We start from the raw sequence: 21,340 nt of genomic DNA, 5'->3' as shown, positions 1-21,340 counted from the left end.
TTAAGTCTAGTTTGACCAATATATTGTTCTCCACAACCACATTGTAATAAATATATTACATGGGTTGTGGAGCATTGGATACATTTTCCTAATATCGTATGTCTGTTTGGTATATGTACCTGTGAATTAATATATAGCTATTTTTTTGAAAAGTGCACGTGGAACATTTGCCACATGGAAAAAACCTTGTTGTATTTGTTTAGTTAGAATATGAGTTTGATTTAAAATACTATTAATCTTGCTATCTGGTAATACACTAGGAGCGAATTTGTTCTTTAAATTCTCTGCTTTTTTATATATTACTGTAGGTCTATTTGGTAAAAATATTTTTTTAATGTTATTAAGAAAATCCTCTTTTTGTAGGATATACCAGTGTTTTTTTATTTATTTTTTTAGAATATTTTCGATTATTTTTGGCATGTGAATTGTATCTTGTTATAAAGGCAAATTCAAATCTCTTATCATTCTTATGTTTGGTATATTTGTTATTTTTTAAGAAATCCATTCTATCTGCATAGTTCTGCCTTCTCTATGTCTTCCTTATCATAACCTTTATCTAAATATCTATTTTTTATGATTTGAGATTGTTGTTTAAACACGTGTAAATCTGTTACGTCTTAAACGAGTAAGTTGCCCTATGGGGATGTTTTTTTTAGCCAAGAGGGATGGTGTAGACTAGAATACTCTATTGCTGAATTGCAATTAGTACTTTTAAAAAAAGGTTTTAGTTTTTGAAGTACAGTATTGTCCTCTATGTATATAGAGAGATCAAGGAAATCATTATGTTTCAGATGACAAGTGGAAGTAAATTGTAAATTACAATAGTTTTTATTAATATATTGCATGAAATAGTTTAGACTGGTTTGGTCTCCTTCTCAAATGATAAGTAGCGTCGCCATAAAGTGAATAATGCTTTCCTGCGGGGTTTAACATGACGCTGGATGTCCTCATGCATAGTGACTTTGAAGGTAGACAGCCACAAGAGGTGGAGTTAACCCTCAAAGCTAAATACATTTATTAGGCTTAGGGACTTGGGACTATGCATCAAGACCACTTCAATGAACTGAAGTGGTTTGGGTATTTATAGTGTCTCATTAACCATATATTTAGCCACTAGGTCAGGAAAGGGTACAGGGGAGTGGTGACTTCTGGGTGTCCTCAAACTCATAATGTGGTGAGTCAGTATGGAAAATATGAGGACAGAAAACAGAATATAGTGTAGTATATTCTATAGATGTGGTAAAAAAAAAGAAAAAAAGCCACTTAAAATTTCTGGAGCTTATGTTCAGCTCCAGATATATGCGCCTGGGCAGTATGATCCCCGCCTGTGGATATGTCGCTCAGCTTAGTTCCTTGTTGATAGTAGGTTAGGGTCAAGCATCAGAGTGTCGAGCATTTACGGGTATTTCCCTCCAAATTGCAGAAAAAAAACAGAAAAAAGTGTTCTCTGCTTTGTTGTTATAAAAGGAGGTATACCCACAAAAGTAGAGCAAAAAATTAGGTTTTTGCTCAATCCTGTGTAGCGTAGGTGTTTTCCTCCCCACCAAGGAGATAGAAAATGTGGCTCCTCTGGATAAAAATTTCAGGGATAAAATCAGGAAAGTCCAGGTAAGGTGAAAAACTAGTTTTATTTAAAACAAAGATAAAATCAATAACATAAAAACACTAACGCGTTTCACCCAAAGTGAGGGTTTTTTCAAACGCATGTTTGTTTTGTTTTGTTATTGGTTAACAGTTTACCTAAATTATGAATGCTGTTCTCTTACCACTATTCACTATTTAATAAAAACCCCCATAGAGTACCATCTCCTCAGTTCCATAGCTCCATAGTTCATCATGACACACACTATTTTAAATATACAATTAATTTTTCTGTAAAGAAATGGTAACATGTAATTTGTGTAAGTTACTGTAATGTAGCAAATTAAATGACTGTAATTTAAATTAATGTAGAAAGCAAGATTCTTGAAACAAATACACCATTGAAGATAGTCTGTGGGAAATTCATTCAGATGTGTCCAACGGTGACACAAGTGACACAAGTGTTGGACATTCTAAATGGGGAAACTCCCATTGAGCTGGTGTAAAACCAAACATCTGCTTTGAATATGAGCAGAAACTGCCAAATATCACTTTGTTCATTTACTGCATTAACCTAAATTAACATTTGGCTTGGCACCAGTGGAAATAATATTAAAATAAAATATTGCACTTTAATTAAACACCCAACCTGATTTCTCTAAATTAAATATTAACTATTCCTGGGTGGCCAGCGATGAGTTCTTAAATCTGAGTGCAGGAGCCTTGAGCCTTTGTTTTTTTTTAGCCTTTCTGCTATAAAAGGCAACAAGCGTCTGAAATGCTGGGATTAAGCATGAACAGGAGAACCATAATTTTTTATAGATTTAGGTAATGTGTTAATTTGTCCCCCTATACGTAACAAATATGCATTTTCAAAGTCTGAAAAATAAACATACATGTTGAAATTTACTCTGCTGTATCAAGCTTCATTCTTAAACTGAGACCCTCCATCTTGGCTCCCTGTCAATCATTTTTATAAACGAGAGTTCCCTCTTTGAAGGAGAATGTCCTGTAGCCCATGGAGCAGCGCAGCTAATGGGAATGGGCCTTGACATTGCTAGGAGACAGGCATAGAATGTTGGTAGTGTTTGTGATTGGCTTATGTAATTGGGGGCGGGGTTTTGCTATAGGGCTATATACAGGGGCCATTTTAGATTAGGGGCCATCTTAATTTAATCCTCATTTTCCTGTTGTTGCCCCACCCTTCCTCCATTTGTTTTAGCTCCCGTTTGATCACGGCAGTGTAGGGTGGATAGAAAAGTTGGGGTGTAGGTTGTTTGTTCATATGTAGGGTAGTTTTAGTTTGTTAAGAATAGTTGGCTTTGGATTGGTATGGGTAGGTTCAAACTCGTCGGTAGCGCCGATCCTGGTGTTTGGGGAGGTATCTCGGTATACTTCTACATTGTGAAACCTGAAAAATCATGTCCTCAGTGGCAATGGTTTATGTTTTATGTTATTTATATTGTTTATAATGTGGTATCACTTCTTGTTGATGTGGGTCATTGTCCAGGGTGGAATTGTTAAAGGAGATGGGGTTAATATGTAATGTTTACGTATGTTGACAATGACCTTAATTTGTATGTGTTTATCTTTTTACACAATTTTTTTTCCCAAAAAAAGGTGTTCAGGTCTTTTTTGGTAATGTGAAGCATATGCCAAGAATGCATCTCTAGATATGTTAAAAGCATTGCTTTTTTTTTTTTGTCTTGATTTCCTACGGACAGTAATGCTTAGCACTAGGGCTAGAGTTTGAATATTTGACATGCCCCTGACCAATATGTGTAACATTTTGCTGACTAGTGAAGAAAATGTAGTCCAGGCAACCATGTTTTTCTATTTTTTTTTTTTTTTTTTTTTTTTTTTTTAATTCTTTATTTTATTTGTGCATCAGATAACAGTAGTCATGCAGAGCCACGACAGCATCTGCAGGCATTTTCATAGGTTGACAAATACGTGGCAGTGTAAACGGCACATTTTTTTTTTTTTTTGAATGACATGCAAGAAACAAACTCGTGTAATTAGAATGTATAAGCTTACAGTGCTCGATAGGTACATAAACTTAAAACAGTGTCAAAAGTAAAGATCGCGCTCAGACGCTTAATATGCTTAAAGTTGCTTAAAGAATATGCTTAAAATACGCTTTGAAATTTGCCTGGCATATATTAATATAGTAAAGATCACGCTTCAGCGCTTGTTATGCTTAAAGTCGTTTAAAATATGCTTAGAATACGCCTTGAAGTTTGCCTGGTATATAGTGATTTAGTAAAGATCATGGGTATAGCTCAAGTTCCAGGTTTGGTGTCTGATATGTTCCATCAGAAGATTGCTTGGCCTGGCTGACTGTGTGGGATTGAGGACGTGCAAGGCCCTTGTGAACATGCAAAGCTGTCGGGTCTCCCATGCAGGTCAGGGAGCATCAAGCGCCCCCCTGCCTCCCCGGCTGCCAGGTCCCGGCCGGCCCCCAGCCCGGCCCAGGCCGCCCCCCGCGAGCACCGCGGCTTGGTGGGCACTCGGGGGCATCATGGGCTGTTGCGGTCCCCCCACCCAAAGAGTCCACACTCCCAGTGTCCCCTGCACCTCCCCCGTACCTCCAGTGCCCCGGTGGGTCCAAAACCCGCTCCATAAGTCTCTCCCATCTCCGGCCACTTCTGCAGAGCAGGGGATGCCCGGCCTCTCAGCCACCGGTCCGCCGGAGGCGCGCACCACCCGGCTCCGCCGGGCTCACAGCGGTGGGGACAGATTCCTCCAGGTGCCCTCCTCATCCGGAGGTAGAGCGGTCATGGTATCGGCTCCTGGGCCGCCCGGGTAGCCAGTCCGCGGCCCCGGCCTCCACAGGTCAGGCGGCGGGCGCCGAGGTCTCCTCCCCGCACGGGTTCGCCATCTTCCGCTTCACACTGCTGGCGGGTCCCAGTATGACAGCCTCTGCCAGTGTAGGAGAGCGGCACAGGTCCCAGCTGGAGGCTCCAGCCTCGGCGTGTGCGGTCCCCACGCGGCCGGGATTACCCCCACCGGCCGGGGGGGGGGGGGAACGGGCCCCGAGCCGGTGCAGCGCTCCATGGCAGTGTGTGTCTCCGGCATGTGTGCGGTCCTCCGTTGCCAGGTCTCATTTTTGCCATGCTGTTGCTTGTGGAGGTTGGTAGGCCGGGTGCATCGGTTTCATCGCTCCCGGTGCGTTAAAGACATGTGCGGTATCAATCCGGAGCTGTGGTAGTTCTCTAGTTGATCCTGTGCTGGTGTCCGGCTCTAAGGGCCGTTTTTAGTCGGTATTAATGCCTTTTTTTTGTGGCTAGGGCCCGGAGCCCTGTTAGTTTGCTGCCATGCGGCTCGGCGGCCCGGCCCCGCCCCCCTGTTTTTGTTTTTTTTAACATCAGTTTTGTTGGAGAAACACAGCAACGTTTCGATCCACACTCCGGTTCGATGTCAAGTTGTGCGGCTCGAAACGTTGCTGTGAATGCCGTGTTTCTCCAATAAAACTGCTGTTTGAAAAATACCCTGAGTACCTGGACTACATTGTCTTCGCTACATGCAATGGGGGTTTGCCAGCCCGAGGTACAGTGCACCGAGGTCTGCGAGTGATGAGAGTGCGGATCCCTCCTTTGTTTGCGAGCAGCAAAATGAAGACTCCGTGTGAGAACAGGAAATCAGATCTCTTCTAAATAACCAGAAATATAACATTTTTATTCTGTGAAGTATTCAAACTGCTGGGAAGCACTTTTTGTTTTACTGATGAGCAGCACTTGACATGTATACATGGCCGGTTTGGGAACACCAGCGGTGCTGTTACATGGCTCCTTGTCACCAATAGTCAGTATTATATTGTTACTTTAAATCAGACCTTTCAATCAAAGTTTGCTCATGTCACTGAGAGAGACTGAAACTCACTTAGAGGAGGTTAGGATTGTGACAGACAAGATGGATTTTCTTTTTTTTTTTTTTATCTTTACTGGAAAATATCTACATTTCTCTAAAGGCACGAAATATATCTGTAAATTATATACATTCCCCTGTGTGATACTGGAAAAATAAAAATGTTTTACTATATCAGCCAGCGCGACGGATGAAGGAGAAAACATAGTCAGTCGGTAAAAAGAAATTAAAAGGAACGCTCCAGAATGGATCTGCCTCTTATTTTAATACAATATATAGATACTGATAGTAAAACAGTATAAAATGACTGAGTTTTTTTGGGGAGTTTCTACGTATGATGATAATTCCCAGGATGCACAGTTTCCTCCCCAGAAACAATAAATGCCCCATAGACCCCTATTGTTTTCAGTGACTACTTTTGGGATCTGCTGCTGTGGAATAAAATTACACGACTGAAACTGCTGCTTAATAGACAACTGTCACCTCAAAAATATTTTTAATACAATAATCGTTTCATCAAATATTGAAAGGAAAACATATATTTTTTTTTTTTAATTGAAGGATATGTAGAAAAAAAAACTAAAAATAAATCCTTACCTTTAGTATATGATAGGATACCTCAACCATGGAGATGCTCTTTAGTCTCCATAGTCTTACCTGCTTTTGAGCTGGGAAGACCATAGAATCGATCGGTTTTCAAACACTGTGTGACCCAAGTTCCATCTATATGACTGGAGGATCCGGTTATATAATAAAAGTAGGGATGAGCTTTAATTTAGTTTTTTTATGTATTTAACTTGAAAAATTAAATTACATTTTATCGAAATGAAATGAACTTCATTTCAATGCTTGATGAACGGAATATTATATTAAAAATGTTTTTGATGTGACTGTTGTCCTTTAAGCATGTGGCTTCCTCCTAGATCCATTCATACTAATGGTGAAAGGAAATGTAATGCATCCTTGCTTGCCAGAAACTGCGGCAAAGGCTCTCCTAGACATGTACCAGGTGCTACCAAACATACACGTTTTTGTACAGCTTGTAGACATTCAAGAGGGGGTGGGCCACAGAATGCAAGGAGATGTGATTAGTGATGCTCCTTGCACCATAACCTTTGCAGAGAATCCAAGTGGTTATAGCTCTTGCACATATCTCAACAGTCCTAGATTCAGAACGACTATAAACCTATTCAACATGTCAGAAATGTTGCCTTTTTTATACACGACACTGTACCTTTATGTGAATATAGAAACAATATCCTTTACAAAAGACAACATCCCCGGGATCAGCGTGGAGCTGTGAGATGTCCTCAGCGTAATTGATCATTGACCATGAAAGCAAGTGTAGGCATGTTCTAGTAAAGATTGCATGAAATGAAATCTTTCTGTTTTTTGATCCATTCTCTAGAAATCATACCTCATGTCATAGCAATCTAAGGTTAGGCTTATTTTATGAGAAATGTGTGTTACATTTATAACCAGGCGCGCACCTAGGACTCCATTTGATATTTTACTATCGCATTAAGTTGAGTTGCAAAAAAAATCCCTGATGATTTAAAACTGAGGTCAATTTCGTGAGATCAACAACATTTGGGGACAATTACACACCCACACATTTCCTCTAAATGTAGAGCTTATTCTGCAGTAAAGGATTCTGGGTTGGGTATGCAAATTAGGTTCATGGTGTTAAGGCTTCTTTTTACCTCTTAATCACTTGTTATCTTTGTTATCTTTTAACATTTCTTTATTTTTAACACACTTTTTGTATTGTTTCTTTATTACCCCAGGCTCCTCAGTAGCAGCATAGCAACACAGCAAGGAAATGTAACTTCCGAAAAGGCCTGCTGTGCTGAAGTACGCGAGAAAACCATCTGCTAGGTAAGAAATCTCCCTAGTTTTTATGCCGTATCTAAAAATGTGTGCTTCAAAATAGGAATCTACATTGGGATATGTAGGGATTTTGAAAGAAACCAAACAGAGAGAAAAGAAAGTATTATCTCCTGGGATAGGAATCACTGATATCCAGGGATTGACGACATTCAATATGTAGAAGTGGGGGAACTCTAACCCTACCCTTTAACAATGCTCCATAGAATGTTGAGTGTTCTATGTTAAAGATGACTCATATTTCATTACTTTCAACATAGAAGGGCATGAAAGGGAATTTGTTACAGCTGCTCCCTTGTAACCAGTCTCTATTATGATTATTATTATTGGTACTTCTATAGTGCCAGCATATTCCGTAGCTCTTTACAATATTATCAGAGGTAGAGATTTAACATTAAGTGGGACAATAACAAAAACTTACAGGAACAATATGTTGAACCCTGCTCGAATGAGCTTACAGTCTAGAGGAGGTGGGGTATATGACAATATAGGACAGGAGATAGCAATCATATAAGGTGGGAGTGAAGCAGATATGGATGGGAGAGTAGAGTGCTGAACTTTAAGAGAGAGCAAGGGACAGGTGTGTGAGGTAGGGGTTCTCTAGGAGGCCATAACCTTTCCTGAAGAGATTCAGGACTAGGAGCAGTGGCGTACACATGACCCATGGGGCCCCGGTGCGAAAATTGATCCGTGCCCCCACCCCCCCCCCACCCCTCGCGCTTACTCTGCGCGGGCCGGGGCAGCAACACATTGCGGCGGGCACCGGGTTGCAGGGCTGCGACCGCGGTATGTACGCCAGTGCATGCAGATGCACACACACTTAAAGGACCACTACATACACCCAGATCACATCAGCTCAATGAAGTGGTCTAGGTGTCAGGTCCCTCTAGTTTTAACCCTGCAGCTGAAAGCATAGCAGTTTCAGAGAAACTGTTATGTTTCACTGAGGGTTAATCCAGCCTCTAGTGGCTGTCTCACTGACAGCCCCTAGAGGCGCTTCCGCCATTTTAAGACACTGAACGTCCATAGGAAAGCATTAAGTAATGCTTTCCTATGGGCGGTTTTAATGCGTGCGCGGCTCTTGCCGTGCATGCGCATTCGGAGCTGAGAGGCGGAGGGATCCCCAGCGCCATGGGAGTCCGGCGCTGGAGAAAGGTAAGTGCTGAAGACACACACACACACTCTCACGAACAAATGCATACACACTAGCTAACAGACACACACATTTACTGACATAGACACACTCAGCGGCAGACATACATACACACTCACTTACAAAACATACACTCTCACTGACAAACACACTCACTAACAGACATCAAACAGACTCACTAACACACACACACAAACACACTCAGTAACAGACACACTCACTGACACTCACTAGCAGACACACACACTCTAACACAAACACCAACACACACACTCACACTAACACACTAACACACACACACTAACACACACACACTAACACACACACACTAACACACACACACTAACTCACACACACTAACACACACACACACACTAACACACACTCACTCACACACACACACACTTACACTCACACACACACACACACTTACACTCACACACTTACACACACACACACTAACACTCACACACTAACACTCACTCACACTAACACTCACTCACACTCACACACACTAAGACACACACACACACACACACACACACACTAACACTCACACACACACACTAACACTCACACACACTAACACTCACACACACTAACACTCACACACACACACTTACACTCAGACACTTACACTCACACACTTACACTCACACACACACACACTAACACTCACACACACTTACACATGTTTTTTTTTTTTATTTAATCCCCCCAGCCTCCCTACCTTTTGGAGTGCTGAGGGGAATCCCTGGGGTCCAGTGGTGCTGCTGGGCTCCTAGGCGGGCAGTCAGGCTGGCCGGTGCACGAGGGAGCACTCTCCCCTGAGTGCTTCCTCTTCAGCTCCCTCGCGCGCCGCGTAGGGATGCCGGCGCCGGAAGATGATGTCATCTTCCGGCTCCGGTATCAGTGCGGTGCGCGAGGGAGCTGAAGAGGAAGCACTCAGGGGAGAGTGCTCCCTCGCGCACCGGCCAGCCTGACTGCCCACCGGGTGTAAGCAGGGCCAGCCTCGGGGGGCCCGGAGCTGGCCGGCTCCTGGGCCCCCCAGGAGAAGAGGCTGGCCCAGTGGGTACATACAGGGTCGCAGGGGCGGCCGGGCCCCCTGGTGGGCCGGGCCCGGTCGCAGCCGCGACCCCTGCGACCCTGGTATGTACGCCACTGACTAGGAGTAAGTCTGATGGCAGTAGACAGGCTATTCCAAAGGAAAGGAGCCGCCCGCGAGAAGTCCTGCAAGCGTGAGTTGGCCGTACGGGTGCGAGTAGCGGACAGCAGAAGGTCACGGCACGGGCAGAGCGAAGAGGCCGATACGGGGCATAACGTCGGATCTGTGAAGAGATATAAAAGGGGCTAGGATTGTTCAGTGCTTTATAGGTGTGGATTAGGACTTTGAATTGACTCTATTGATACATCACTCCCCTCAAGATATAAAATGTCAATTGGGATCTTCACTTACACAGATTATTACATACACAGAAGCTATGACACGGTTTACGTTCCATATATCTGTTTTTGTTCTTGTCTTTGAGCAGATTACTGTTGATGAATTAAGATATCAATACACTTTAAATGCAATGCAATCTTACTAGAAGATTACACAGGCCATTCAAGACTTCTTTGCAGCCAGTACTGTCACCGAAAGACACATTTATCCTACCGACGATGTCTTAAAGACCATTTTAACATGGTCTATTAGATCTTCTAGATAAGCATAGAAAAACGTGTAGCATTGCATAGAATTACATTAATTATATAGGTGTTTGTCTATTTGATGATTATTAATAGTGTTTGAGGTTTTGTTCTTGTTTTTTCACTGCTTCCAAATGAAGTCAGGCATGTAAGCCAATGACACGTTAAGGAAATAAGCTGTCAGCATGATGGAAAGGGCTATTGTAGAGAACACATAAAAGGACTAGGGGATCCTTTCTTAAGGCTGTAATCTTAGTCAGTTTCTTGGAAGATGTGGCCGTCGTGGGTTGCAGATCAATACGTCATTGGCCACTCTGGCCGAGAAGAGTTTGCGGTCTACATGTAAATGGACATTTTCTTTATATAGTTTTAAAGAACGAAACTCTACAAACCATGTCCTACAACCACATTCTAAGGAAGTTAATCACTAAAAAGTCAATTATAGTGAACAGAAAATCACATTTCTGGCTTTACAAATTTAGCAAAAACAGTAGCAAATCTCTTAGCATATTGCATATCCATGTGATATGATAATGTAAGCTATTAGATTGTTAACATGTAAGGGTTAAATTATCTATGCAATCTAGGTAATAAGAAATTAATTAAAAAAAAAAGAACATGTGGAATAAAAGTCTCTATGGCCAAGACTCAGTGGTGTAAAGATCGGGGGCTCTTTATTAAAAAGGAAATTATTGGGCAAAAGTTCTAAAAGTAGGCCAATTACCATGGAAACCAAATGGAACATTACTGTTGATTGGTGTTTGTCTCAGAATTATCCTTTACAAGTAACATACAGCAGATGCACCCATATTAAAAATGAGAAGTACCAATGAATAAAGAAATCATTCTTGCATGATTGCTGATTGGGATGCTACTCCGATTCGAAAGACGTATGTCATTGTTACTATATTTATCCATACGGCAACTGCAGTGGTCTGCATACATGTTGTCACAAAGCCCAATGTAGTGCAGATCCCAATGCACTTACCATACTCAAAATTCATATCTCTATGTTGCTGGTGTAAGTTACAATCAACTAAAACTATATTGATTATAGCACTGTGGGAAAGAGGCTAAAGTCGTAATAAAAAGCAGGATAAATAGGAAAGTTAAAAAAAAAAGTTAAATAATACAATTTAGTCTTTAGTATATTAGTCAATAATAATAAATATAGAAGCTGTACCAGCTCCCTCTGAATCAGTCCCAGGATCCTTTCCCATGTAGAGGGCTGAGAGGATGGAGAGAGGCCAAAGGGTTCGTCCGCTAATAGTATCAGTCCTTCAATCCGGACCAAGCTGGCATCTATACGTTTTGTCTGCCTTATAGGGCTTTATCAAGATATAGCCCTATACAATGAGCACAATGCATAGATGCAAGCTGGGTGCGGATTGAAGGACTGAAGGACTAACCGGTTTGAAGGACTAACGCTTTGGCATCTGTCCAACCTCTTAGTCCTCTACTTGGGATAGGAGAATGACACTGATTCGGAGGACACTGATTCAAGGCAGGTAATCGAAGAAAATGACTAGTCAATGATTAGAAGCTGCTGCCATGCTTTTGGGAACTTCTCTTTAGCCCAGTAGTGACTTAGTATTTCCATTTAGACTCTGTGTCTACAAGTTGGATACAATCATCAATGATATTTTATATGAGAAGCAAACTGTATCTTTTGTGGCACATCAATGCAAGCTCTCCCGACTGATTTATTGAGAATGCTGTATTGTAAAAACTGTGTTTTAGATACCAAGGATTTGTGTTATTTAATTGTATTAGACTTCTGTTCAGATCCAGGAATCCAATTTTAGTGCCTAGATACTAAAGTGTTTTATTCCGGATTGTTATATCCATTCAGGATTTTACTAAGTATTAAATGTATTTTTAGCTCTGCTAGTGTTTTAAACCATAATAAAAAAACAAGCAAGCTAGATTTAAAAGCAGTACTGGAGCACTCAGTGACTGTATATCTTATATCAATGTACCTTGACATTCGTGCATAACTGTGACATATTGTGATTTTATTTCCTTTTTTTCTTTTTAAAATTCTGATATACTGTTGGTGCTAACACAGTCGTCTCAATGTAACGTTTGGAAAATCAATAACCAGGAAGATTATATTGAGATAAATGGTGTTTTCAAGAAAATGTTGCGAATGGATGATAGAAATATCCTATTCAGTATTAACAGGAGAACGGTTCAAGTACTAAGTTGACCATGCTGGAAGCAGAATGTGCTATTTGGATGTTTGTGGCCACACAAGAGTATATTTGTGTATATATTACTGACACACAGGATACAGAAGCTTCACGTTATTCTTCATGCATAGTGTCCTTAGTACAAATCAGAAACTCACCAGAAGATAGTATGAGAAATACAGGAATCCTCTCACCATGCCACCACCGCAAATCAAAAGTACAAAGCGAGTCCTCTAGAGCATCCAGGCACTGGTGGTAGCCGCATCGGTCACGTTTGCCTTGCAGACCACCGTTTTTTTGGCAAAACTACTTGAAAATGTTTGAACTGGGAGATTTTGTACATAGCCTAATCACACCATAACCACTTCCTTAGCATAAACTGGTTAACCTGACCCTTTTAACCCCTTAACCCCTTAAGGACCAAACTTCTGGAATAAAAGGGAATCATGACGTGTCAGACATGTCATGTGTCCTTAAGGGGTTAAGGACCAAACTTCTGGAATAAAAGGGAATCATGACATGTCACACATGTCATGTGTCCTTAAGGGGTTAAATCACTACGTTTGCTCACATGCATTTTTCAAGTAAAAATTCAAGTCATTCCCTGCGTTAATCATGATATAACAACAAATCCATGCATCTGTCATTGATTTCTAGGGTAGCACTAGAACTGCGCAAGGGGTGTGACCGTTATGTCACATAAAACAGTGTAGCCTTGTAGTCCACTAAATTCAATTCATTGTGCATTTATGTATTCAATAAGACCAGCATTTTGAAAGCTATTATTAGTTAGAAATATTCTTTTGAGTGGTAACGTGAAACAATTATCAATGATTAACTACGCTTTAATGTTAAAAATAAAATAGAATTTTAATGTGAGTGTTTTTGATTTACACAGTTAGTGATATTCCTTGCTAAGTGAGACCCAGTCGGTTTGGTTGTCTTTTTTTCTAGTCTGCCTGCAGCATGTATTATACAAGAAAATTGCCCTGTGCCATGATGATGATTATAGGTGTCTCTGCTTGCTTGTCTATCTACTGAAGCTATCACTCATGAGAAGGGACATCGAGGGCAGATCTTCTGCCCATAATCGTCTAACATACATAGGAAGCAATAGGACATGAACAAGAGGAGGGCCGTCTCACAGCAAGCAATGTTTATCTGCATTATTACCTCCCGCTTCAATACGCCGATACGGACATGTCCGACACAAACCGTGCTGCCCAGAGCACTTTGACTCCGCGGGACATTTCAGAAACCTGGAATTCCAGGCAGTATTGTATCTTGTTGTGCTTAGATGACTTTAAAGTAAAAAAAAAGATTTATATATATATATATATATATATATATATATATATATAAAATATTGGAATAATGTTTTTATTATATTCAAATTTTAACGTGTGATCTTCCTCTATTTAATATTGCCTCGTAAGTTTGAGAACTGTACGTCCTTTTCAAACGCACGTGGGCGGATTTTATCCGCCTGTCATTCAGTCATTCTGTCATTCTGTTATTCAGTCTTTCCTGAGAAATATGTAACATGCCAATAAGAAAATAAGCTCAGGTCATTTTCTGCATACTTAAAGGGGAGTTTAGGCACAATGATTACTATAGTGTTCTGTAGTGGTTATGGTTCCAGGAGCCCTCTGGTTCTGTCTCACGGTAGGAGTCAGTTAAATGGTGTTGCAGGACTACTGGGCCTGGTGGAAAAGATCCCTTCTCTTAAAGCCCTTTTTGTTTTGCAAGTGTTGAAGATGAAACATTACATGTGACCCAGTCATTACCATGGCAAGTGTTGGCCATGATATTCTTAACGCCATTGTACAGAGATGGTTCCCTGCATCATTTATTTTTTCAATAGTGCAGCAGGCAGGTTGAATTAAGTATAGAAAGTCCATCTTAACCATCAATCTGAGCAGCTGAGGCTAATCCAACTCTGCCATGAAAGACGTGCTGCACGGAGCAAAAGCCACATTAAGGAAGATGTGGAAAGGATAATTAATGTCCTCTAAGACCTGCACAAAATCCTGGCTTTAAACAATAAAAAATATAGCATTAAACGGGAAGACTGCAATTCACAGGTCATCTTTAAGACATTAAAACAGGAGAAATCACCCAATTCTCAGTGCTGTAATTGCTGCTAAATTATGGATTTCTTTGAGAAATAATGCAAGGAGTTTAATACAAAGAAAAATATACAGAATTATGTACCTTGTCATTGGTAACATCCAGTGGCGTACACACAACCCCCCCCCCCTCTACCCCCTCCCTTTTCCCCCCCTCTCCCTCCCCTCCCCCGACAGACACACACACACAAACATACATACATACACAAAGACACATACACACAAACATACATACATACACAAAAGCACATACACACAGACAGACACACACATACATACACACACACAGGCAGACACATATACATACGAAGACACATACATACATGCAAACAGACAGGCACACATACATACAGACATACACACACATACATACAGACAAACACACACCCGTCTGTTTCCTACATTTTAGGTGCAGGAGGGTGACTTTCCCTGGGGTCCAGTGGTGGCTCAGGTTGATGGGAGTCAGAGTTCCCACTCTGACTTCCTCATCTGCTTCCTCCCACGTGGGCTCTGTGTATGCTGGGAGGAGTAACCGGGGCCAGTCGCACTGTAAAAAATCTACTAATGTTAATTGGGAGTTGCAGTGTCTTTATAGGATTAGGAGGAATATGGATGGCTTGGGATTTGTGGGATTTAGCTTTCTAGGTGCAATTTTCTTGGCCTGAGTCTGGGCATTGGAACAACCAAATAAATGCAATTCAGGTGAAGTTTCCAAATCACTCACATTATGTGAGAATCTGTTGATTTCAACAGATAAACTGAACTGCGGGTGAATGAAAGTGACAACGCTGACATAATCAAATCTACCTGATAGGAATAGCCAAATGGGTTAAAAAAGCCATAAAGTGCCAAACGAGCAGGATTTGGTTGCTGTTCGGTTGCTATTTCATATCTAGTGAATGAGCCCATGAAGGTTAGCCAAAACACAATTCTCTTTACTCACAAGTTTTTTCAATTAATAAATTTCCATCCATGCACATAGATTTTATATTTTGATTTTTTTTTTAATATATATAGGTATATATATATATATATATATATATATATATATATATATATATATATATATATATATATATAATATGTTTGTTTGTATAAATAGACGTTTTGTATGTATGTATGTATGTATGTACATGGGAAAACCTCGGTGTATGTACACTCAGAATTACCTTGTGGCAACGTCCCTCGGCTCTGTGGGTTTCCCTAAGGATACAGAATGTCAATCATTCTCCATGTACTTCACATGTTTTAGCCTCTGCATTGATCTCCCGATCCGCCTTTTCCAAAAACACACGGCATGATATTTTTTCGCTCCTCTTCCTGTCAAGTAAGCAATTGTTCTGATAGGCTTTCCCTGTGTAATGATGGACACTGTAATGGAAACCAGTGTATTAACCTTCATGTAACATTTATTTATTTGTGATGGGCACGAACGTGTTTTCTGACTTTAATAGCGATGATATATCCAAGCGTGCTGTCTTATTTCATTCCCCAGAGGAGCCAGAGACCTTTTGAAGTATTCTTATTTTAAAAACCATTCATGTTTGTGTCTATAACATTCAATATAAACAAACCACTCATGCACCAGATTTCTGTCAACTGTAAAGTCATTGTGAGCATGTTACAAAATATTGGAATATTGTTACTGTGATTTCCAGATTATTGCACCAAAGGAATTGTGATTTCGTAATACATACACAGAATTTTATTTCAGGTGAAATTATTATTATTATTTTTTATTAAAAAGTATACAGTCAAAAACTTATTTTCTGTTTAACAAATTTACATGCATTCAACAGAAATTTAAAAATACACTAACATACTATGTGTGTCTAAGTTTATGTGTATATCTGTGTATGTGTGATCTGTGCAAATCGTATTTCAGGCTAGATAAGGAATAATAATATTTGATAATTTTTAGTAAATGTCTCTTTTCTTTAAATTGAGATTAGGGTTTAGGGACCCCTATATTTTTGGAGACCTCAGATTAGCAGGCAACAGGGCCCCCTCTCTAATATAATAAGGGCCCAATTTAAAGGACAAGTACATTAAGTATCATCTGGTTTGTAAGGCGCTGAGAACTTAACACATTATAATGTTTCTGCTTAGTAAAGTATAGTGAAATTAAACATTAACAGTAGATACGTTAGATAGCTTTCACTATTTCTGAACATTTTAGAAGGACTCTCTAAGCAGCACTATGTCTTAATGCAGTGGCTTTGGTGCTTAGATGCTGCCCCTTTATTTTGGATAATGTAAAACAGGGTTCAAACTTTACACTAGCCAACTAGCCATTGGCAAGTGAAAATTCAGACTAAACAAAGTGAACGTGAAGTTACAAAGACCACTGCAAGCTAAGGGCATTGGGCTTGTAACTAAAGGATCCTCAAATTGGTGTAACCCAAAAAGTTGACAAAAATCATACACACAAAGACACCACATAAATGGTGGTCTCCATAAGATGATGGTGTCAGACTTCAGCCCTGGAAAGTAGAAATTCACCCTTGCTGAGTGTGCCATGGCCCTCTAGGCTTGGCTCGTAGCGTAGGACACATTTTGAGCCCTGATTATGAAGTATTTCGCTTTCTGAGAAGTATTGGCAGATCAATGTGATTGCAACACATGCGCTGTGTGTACTTGATGCTTCTCTATTGTTGACTCAGAAGTGACAACTTCACCAGAAGATAATTGGCTTCTGTAAGACGTCTGCCCCGACACAGCATTATAGGTAACTATTGTAAAATTTTTAATGATACCAATAAACAGAGTAGGGAGCAAGTAATTTAGCATACAATAAACACATTATATATGCAAGGGTAAACATGCACTCTGAGTTAGAAAATATTTTTACCCAGTGTTTAATCCGGCAAGATATTATATGCATAGTAATAGGATTTCTTATAAAACAAATACAACCTAAATTTTATTTAGAATCATCGTTTCAGATTCACGATGCATGGTGCTGATGAAAGTTTTTTTTTGTTGTTGTTTTTTGTGCCTCTGAATCGTCGGTGCTAAATAAAAACTTTTTTTTTTTTTAAAGAAATAGTTGAGTGCTATCCTATTTATATATATATATATGTGTGTGTGTATATATTTTATATTATATAATTATATAATACATAATGTGTGTGTGTGTGTGTTCCTTGAAGCCGTTATCTGGACATCTCACGTTTGATTCAGGTAAGACTTTCAGAAATGTAATGGATGTGTGAAATAGCATAAAAATGACAATTACGGTACTCATATCCTCCCATTTATTACTTATCACTGCCAAAAGCATGAGCTCCCTTAACAAGATAGATTAATCATTAGTGCATGAGCCCATATTTCAATGATCATTAGTAGAATGTTAAATATTACAGGTGTAATTGAATTGATTAAAAATATGTTTTATTATTAGTCATTCTTCTTTTTCTGGGGGGGGGGGGGGCGGGGGGTTACCATTGATAAAAAAATATTTATTTAACATTTTATTACTGAAAATATTCACAGGTGTCCGTATAAAATCTGTGTCCTTTCTTGAAGGTTGTATGTCAACATCAAAGGCTTTCCTAAGCTTTCCTAAGGACCTGTGTGGTACGTGTTCTGGCTAGCTGTAGGTTCCAAAACTTTCATTGTAAGTTTCAGATAATAACTTAGTCCTGAATTTCCAATGTATCAGCAACTTAGTATCTTTGAGCAAAGGAGACTAAAGATGTTGTCCCCCTCTACCCAGGTCTGCAGTCATTATAATATTTCCTCTTACATCTCTCTCCGATAAGAAGCGTTCATTTCATTGCTCATGTAAAAGCCAAGCAGAGCGCGGTGATTTGGGAGCTGTGCTGGGATCCAGCTGAGTGAAGTTAAATGTGAAAATGAGCACAGTGCCTTTAGGCATGTTAAAGCTTAGAGCACACACAGTGATTTTGAAGTATAATCTGCAAACTCAGCTCAACTTTAATATGTTCCGTAACAATGAAGAAAATATTAACCAGTCTTTCCAAAATTGAAGAACGCTTGGGATGTGCAATAAGCTGACCAGAATAGCAAGTAAGCAAAAATGGTCCCTGATTTCCCAGTGAGTGCACTGGACCGACAAATAGTTCTTCTGTTGCATTTGAAAATTTAAACAGCACGGTGGAAGAAGCCACGTTTAGATGGCCACGTTTCATAATTGTACAGCGCTACGGAATCTGATGGCGCTATATAAATAATACGATAATAATAAAGTTCTTAAAGGGACACTCTAAGTCGTTAGGGATCTTTGAGTACAGCTCCTCTGGATTTTATCAACTGAGATAATGCATAATTTTAACCAGCAGTGATAGATTGCAAGTGTCAGCTATTCCAATCCAAGCACTAGCAGTCTATGGATGACGTCCATGATTGAGAAGATTTGTATAGATTATGGCGGAGCCATTCTCTGAATGCAGAGGGACCCCTAGTTTTTGTCAAATACAACAAAACATGATTTTTTTTTTCTTTCCACTCTAATCACTACAATAAGCTGTAGTTGTTATGGTGCTTGGTGTGTCCCTCTAATCTTGTACTGTGTAATCATAATTAACTAGTTGATGTAAGAACATGTTGCTTCCCTTTTTGCAATTTGAAAGCACATTTGGAGCAGAGGAAACAACACTTCAAATATTTTCACTGTACGTCAACATAGCAGCGTATTATTAAGACTTCAGGCAAGGATTAAATGTAACTTTTCACCTCAGACATATCCCTGAAAAAGGTACATTTTTGCAATTACTGCGCTTAATTTATGGACATTAAATATTTACACGTCTGGCTTCTCGTACCATTTACCGTGTTGCTTACATTGGTAGTTAAATACAAATAATTACTTTTTTTTTTAAATCACCTCTGTTCAAGGTCAGTTTTCTCCACACATATACAAGTGAATTATAATAGCTCTGTAATTGGCGTTCTCAGCAACAGATGTTGTCATGGCTTTTATGTATAGAATTAGTAAGGATGCAAAGGCAATAAGTGGATTTTTTTTCCTTTGTGCTTTGTGTGGATGGTGGTATTTTTTTATTTATCTTTTGTCGTCGTTCTTTTGATTGTTTGCATATGTACTGTGTCTTCTAAAGTGAGACAATAAGGTCACAACACAGGTTATTATTTTTTATCCAGGTAGATAATGGTGTGAAAGTGACACTTGAAATTTACAAATACAGTACATTAACTAGCGACAGTTGTCTCAACTCAATGAACACAGAGACTATTCCACATCAGTGGTAAAGGGAACAAGGCTTTGTTTTTACATATCAAAGTTCTTGTCTGTTCGCTATAAAATATCGGACATAAACCTTCATTTTTGCACAAATTAACACAGAATGGAAAAATGTAAGTATGGTTTATAAAAAAAAAGTCTTAAACCCTTAAGTAATTTGACGTGTGCTTATCACTTAAGTTGTAGGAAAATATTTTTCAAGAAAACCCATTAAACAATACGTTTTGGCTATTTTAGAACCAACTTCTACAACTGAAGCCATAACAACGGATATTAAAAAAAAATATAGGGATGTGCATGGGAAAAATATTCGGTTCTGCATTCTGAAATTCGGAACTTTGGCACTTCGAGAACTTCGGCACTTCAGGACTTGGGTTAGGTTAGGGGTAGGGTTAGGAATAGGGTTAGGGCTACCCTACCCTAACCCTACTCCAACCACTAACCCTACCCCATAATCCTACCCTAGCCCTACCCTACCCCAACCACTAACCGTACCACTAACCCAACCCTCTCCTGTTTTGCAACTTTCCAGAAATCCGAAGCACTTCGGCAATTCGGTTCGGTTCAGCATTCCGAAATTCGACACTTCGGACATTCGGAAGTGTCCGAAATTCGTCCGAAACGAATTGCACATGTCTAAAAAAATATATAACAAAGAGGAAAATTATTTAAAGTCTGGCATAATAGCATACATTTTGCAAGCCAGTTGGCAATAAAGAAAGGAATGATCTTATTTGAAATTATTTTGATGAGGATTAAAAGGAAAATAAGAGCAATTTGTGAAAAAATATACAATAAAAACAGATGTTTCTGTTTACTTAGATGCATATTTTCCCCTTTTTTTTTTTTTTTTTCATTCCGGTGATCCAAACACCCATAGGATTTGGTAAACATTGCAGTCAAACAGTAAAACGGCAGTATGCTTTGGTACAGTGCTTGCATATATACAGTGCAGTGTCATTGCATTACCTTTTGGAAATACAAATTCTATGTACATTTTCGGTACTTTCTGTATGTGGTTAAGATACTTCTTTGTTGGTGGTTAATTCCGCAGCCTACATGCCGCTCTATGTAGGTATGCTCCCTACTATGGATCATTTTTTTTTAGATACTATATGCTCTGAATGCTATTATTTATATTGTTAATCACTTAGTGGGGTCCTCCTGGGTGGGTATAGGTAACCAGGTTTGGAGTCACAATCTCTTCATTGGATGTGATAGCTAGGAAGGATTTGTTTTATATATTTTTTTTTTTTGTTTGCTTTTTATCATTGGATGTGAGATGTGTGTATGTCAATCCAGGTAAGTTTCTTTTTACCATGTGCTTTTTCATGAACTGGGGCCTGTAATACAAAAAAAAAACAAAAAAAACAAAAAACGTAAAAATCATCAAATATAACAATAAATCTTCTTCCTTCACATCCTGATCACCATTTCTAGACTTCACGGTAATTCACATAAATTTTGTTTGCAATCACAGTAAATGCCAAGTCTGTTAATATTACCCACCAGGACGCGGCCATCTGCGATTTAATTTCCTTATTTTATACATAACCTCCCATTGTCAGACATAAAAGCAAAAAAATAAATGTGGATCATATTTATTGTCTCACAGCTT

At 39.5% G+C, this 21,340-nt stretch overlaps 1 protein-coding gene across 1 annotated transcript in view; it reads left to right on the top strand.

Annotated features, from left to right (window-relative positions):
- The window catches only part of KLHL29 (kelch like family member 29), an 830,662-nt gene that overhangs the window by 214,713 nt on the left and 594,609 nt on the right, over positions 1 to 21,340 (top strand). The window contains exon 3 of the mRNA XM_063440860.1: positions 7,236 to 7,326. The gene's annotated coding sequence lies outside the window, so the exon portion shown is untranslated. The remainder of the gene's footprint in view (positions 1 to 7,235; positions 7,327 to 21,340) is intronic.

This window comes from Pelobates fuscus, chromosome 2, assembly GCF_036172605.1.
Source record: "Pelobates fuscus isolate aPelFus1 chromosome 2, aPelFus1.pri, whole genome shotgun sequence".
In the NCBI taxonomy this organism is placed as follows: domain Eukaryota; kingdom Metazoa; phylum Chordata; class Amphibia; order Anura; family Pelobatidae; genus Pelobates; species Pelobates fuscus.
This window is presented reverse-complemented; position numbering and strand designations above follow the sequence as displayed.